Below are 5,000 nucleotides of genomic sequence, written 5' to 3'. Positions count from 1 at the left end.
TTTGCTCACCGTGAGTGAGTGCCCAAAATCGTAAATAAAAGACGTAGTACCCTTATACAGATTGGTATACTATCTATTCATAGATTTATCAGTTTTCAATTTATTTATTTTCCTTTTTAATAATTGAGAAATCACTCTGTAATTCTATTGACCTCCTCTTTACTTCTTCCCAACGAACACCTTAATATTCTTTGGAAGCTTCAAGAATTCCAAGTCGATGGCCCCTTTGGTGGGCTTTTTCCATATGAATTGGGTTTATCTTCTGAATAATAATAATAATAATAATAATAATAATAATAATAATTAATAATAATAACATATGACAATACACAAAGCACTACACCCAAGAGCAAATACGGACAGACTATACATAACACGAAAGGAAGGAGGGAGAGGACTACTAAGTATAGAGGACTGCGTCAACATCGAAAACAGAGCACTGGGGCAATATCTGAAAACCAGTGAAGACGAGTGGCGTAAAGTAGTGCATGGGAAGAAGGAACTAATAAAAGTAGACGAAGACCCACAAATATGCAGAGACAGGAGAATAACAGACAGAACAGAGGACTCTCACAACAAACCAATGCACGGACAATACATGAGACAGACTAAAGAACTAGCCAGCGATGACACATGGCAATGGCTACAGAGGGGAGAGCTCAAGAAGGAAACTGAAGGAATGATAACAGCGGCACAAGATCAGGCCCTAAGAACCAGATATATCCAAAGAACGATAGACGGAAATAACATCTCTCCCATATGTAGGAAGTGCAATACGAAAAATGAAACCATAAACCACATAGCAAGCGAATGCCCGGCACTTGCACAGAACCAGTACAAAAAGAGACATGATTCAGTGGCAAAAGCCCTCCACTGGAGCCTGTGCAAGAAACATCAGCTACCTTGCAGTAATAAGTGGTACGAGCACCAACCTGAGGGAGTGATAGAAAACGATCAGGCAAAGATCCTCTGGGACTATGGTATCAGAACGGATAGGGTGATACGTGCAAACAGACCAGACGTGACGTTGATTGACAAAGTCAAGAAGAAAGTATCACTCATTGATGTCGCAATACCATGGGACACCAGAGTCGAAGAGAAAGAGAGGGAAAAAATGGATAAGTGCACTAGGCACGATCCCAAGATCCCTGAAAAGGAATCTAGAAAAACTAGAGGCTGAAGTAGCTCCAGGACTCATGCAGAAGAGTGTGATCCTGGAAACGGCACACATAGTAAGGAAAGTGATGGACTCCTAAGGAGGCAGGATGCAACCAGGAACCCCACACTATAAATACCACCCAGTCGAATTGGAGGACTGTGATAGAGCAAAAAAAAAAAAAAAAAAAAAAAAAAATAATAATAATAATAATAACAATAATAATAATAATAATAATAATAATAAAGTTGTATCTACTTTCTTGTCACGTTCTTCAAATTTTTTAGGCCTGCATTCTCTCTCTCTCTCTCTCTCTCTCTCTCTCCTCGTCTTCCTCTCTCTCCGCTGCCTCTCTCTCCTTCCTCCTCTCTCCTCTCCTCCATAACCCAGGTATGCTAAACTGCTTCTTCCTGTCACACGCAGAGGAAGAGAGAGAGAGAGAGAGAGAGAGAGAGAGGAGAGAGATAACTACTTTCATGAAAATAGCATATTTATGCTACAATAAAACAAAACAAAAAACATAGAAATGAAGAAGAGGAAACGGGAACCAACAAAACAACAAATAAACGCAAAGAGAGAGAGAGAGAGAGAGAGAGAGAGAGAGAGAGAGAGAGAGAGAATAATGTATAAACTTTGCAGTATCTAACACTGGCTCGCTGCAAGAGCATCCCATACATTCTCGCAACTTAGACACTTACATCAACACGAGAGAGAGAGAGAGAGAGAGACCTTACCTTACCTTACAGACCTTACATCTTGTTCGGGTTCGCCCCGCAGGTCCCTCAGTGTGAGGCACCTCTAATGTCTACCAGAGAGTTGCTAGTACATCTTCCGGTATATTTTGCATCTTCCAATCTTGGATGGTCTGGGATGCAGTTTAGATATTTGTCGAGCTTATTCTTAAACACATCTACGCTCACTCCTGATATATTCCTCAGATGAGCTGGCAACGCATTGAATAGACGCTGCATTATCGATGCTGGTGCGTAGTGGATTAATGTCCTGTGTGCTTTCCTTATTTTTCCTGGTATAGTTTTGGGCACTATTAATCTACCTCTGCTTGCTCTTTCTGATATTTTTAGTTCCATGATATTTTCTGCTATTCCTTCTATCTGTTTCCATGCCTGAATTATCATGTAGCGTTCTCTTCTCCTTTCTAGACTATATAATTTTAAGAATTGTAGTCTTTCCCAGTAGTCTCAAACTCTTTAGTATTAGGAGGTCTATATATTACTATGTTCATCAATTTTTCAGATTCAAATTCTACCGCTATTAGTTCACATTCTGAGTTACTATATTTCTCATATATTTTTCCTTGTTTTTTGTCTTTCCCATATATTGCGGTTCCCCCTTGATTCCTATTTTTTTCTATCTGATCTATAAGTTTGGAACCCTTTTATTTGATCATCATTCCCAGTCTCTTGGGAATACCAGGTTTCACTTATATTCATTATATCTATTTTCTTTTCATTTGGATGTTAGTTCTTCTAAGTACTCTATTTTTCTTTTTGAGTTACTCGTAACTAAACCCTGCGCATTCATCACTATGATGGTTTGCGTGTTTTCTCCTTCATTTAATACTGGTAGTAATAAGGATTTTCCCATGTCTCTTTCCTGTTCTGGTATGTTGTTCTTTTTTTTCATTTCCAGAAATTCTGACATTAAAAAATCCAACTTTTCCATAATATTTGATCTTCCTTCATCATAATTATTCATTTTGTGTCTGAATCTGCAATTTTCTCCGTTTCTGCAATATCCTCTTGCATAATAAATACAGTTATTATCTCTTGAGTAGAATTTCGGAGCTGATGCTTTGAAATTTTTTGCTGACACCTCTGCATATCTCATTGGTGGTTTGCTTTTCTCTTTTACCTGATATTCTTGATTTCTCTCTTTATTTGTTTCTTTCTTATTTTGGATTTTATTACTTGGTTGGTTATTTATTTGATTATGATTCATGGCTACAGGGTGCTATATTTGCATTTTTTGTCGAACTTACATCCTTTTCCTTCTTTTAGGTTTTTACATATTTTTGGATGCAGATCTCTGCAATCATCCCCATATCCATCTAAGTATGCACATTTACCATATATTTCATAGTTTTGACATATCTTAGGATGTTTGTAGTACATCTTTCTCCAAATCTGCAATTCCCTCTTTTCAAAAGGTTGCAGATTTTGTCTTTCTTGTCTATTTTTTCCTCTTTCCCGTCATTGTATAGATCTGGGTAGAGCCTCTTCGGGATTTGCTTTTCTGTTGTCATATCGTAATTTATTTCTTCGTAGGTATGCTGCTTTATTGCCTCATATGTAGTATCAATGAGTATCTCTGCATCCATACTTTTATCTTGTTCTTTGTTTTCCTTATTTTTTTCTGTCATTTCATTTTTGTTTACTTCTCTTCCGTTTTCCTCTTCTTCTTTTTCTTCTTCTTCTTCCTCTTCCTCTTCTTCTTCATCTTCAACTATTTGTACATTCAATCTTGATTTAATAACATTGTCTATCCATGATAGACATGTTGAACAAAAAATTCTTGTATCTTTTCTCAAATCTTGTATTACCTCAGCACACTGTGGATGGGTCGGAATGTTGCATGCAGCACATTTTCTGATTAGGTTTTGTGGATTGACTATGCTATACCAAACCTTACACAGTTTGCATGCTTTTGGCATTCTTTTTCCTAATGCATCAATTAGGATATTCACAAGATTCACCTTATTCATTTTCTTTGTCGGAATATGTTGGTTTATGTATATTTTCTTTATGAGTCTCTTGACCACTTGGATTTTATTTGGAACTTCTTCAATTATTTTCAAGATGTTTTCATTAGATTTGTTCCAGTTTGAAGGATTATATCCTTCTAATATATCTATGAATGCTTTTGTATCTTTTTGGTTAGGACTGTTGCTGATTTCATAGATGAGAAATGCCAGTTCCCTTCCTGCTACCTCATCGTATTGCGAATCTGCTAGACACGCCAAATTACGCCACCTCTTCCCGCAGTTGGAACTTACTGCCATCTTGTTCTGATTTATAGTATTACACTTGATAAACTAACTTAGAAGACGCTTTATCCTACTATTTTCACACTAATCTTATCACCGATAGTTCACGAACACTTCTAGATATTTCTCAAATTCTAGTCGTATGTTAAACTTGTGATATCTGTTGATTAATCTGACTTCACGCGGGTACGACTCACCAAGCAAGATGGCTACTTACGGGAGAGAGAGAGAGAGAGAGAGAGAGAGAGAGGAGTTAAAAGTCTTACCCCTAAAGCACATACATATGTATGTATATGTGTATGTATGTACTGAAGCACTAAGAAAGATAGTATGTGTATGTGTATAGATATGTATACACGCAAGAAAAATATGAATATAAACATATATATTTACTGTAAGTAAAATTCAGTTCTTTGAGAGAGAGAGAGAGAGAGAGAGAGAGAGAATGGGTCTACCCAAAGATAAACAGAGGTACACCACATGGCGCTCCCAATTCTCCTGTTTACTCCACTGAACAAAAATATTTACTTTTATAGAACGTTCCTCATCTCTTCCAAAGCCAATCATATTGGGGGAAAGGCGGCGGCTGAATCAACAACAAAAAAATAACAAGCGGGAAAAACTCTCGTCCGGCCGGCCGTGGTGGCCTTTGTTGCTGCGTTGCCAGAGGCACGATTACAGCTACCGTAAACCTCTAGTGAAATAAAAACTACAGAGGCTAGAGGGCTGTAATTTAGTACCTTTGATGATTGGAGGATGGGTAATCAACGTGTTAATTTGCAGCGCACTAGCCTCAGTCGTTTGTAAGATCTGAGGGCGGATAGGAAAAGTTTGGACGGG

General features: G+C 37.7%; 1 protein-coding gene across 1 annotated transcript in view; it reads right to left on the bottom strand.

Annotated features, from left to right (window-relative positions):
* LOC135203494 (uncharacterized) overlaps nucleotides 1-5,000 on the bottom strand; it is a 555,542-nt gene that overhangs the window by 370,815 nt on the left and 179,727 nt on the right. The window lies entirely within an intron of this gene.

This window comes from Macrobrachium nipponense, chromosome 36, assembly GCF_015104395.2.
Source record: "Macrobrachium nipponense isolate FS-2020 chromosome 36, ASM1510439v2, whole genome shotgun sequence".
Classification (NCBI taxonomy): Eukaryota; Metazoa; Arthropoda; class Malacostraca; order Decapoda; family Palaemonidae; genus Macrobrachium; species Macrobrachium nipponense.
Note: the sequence above shows the minus strand (reverse complement) of the source record. Positions and strands in the feature narration are given on the sequence as shown.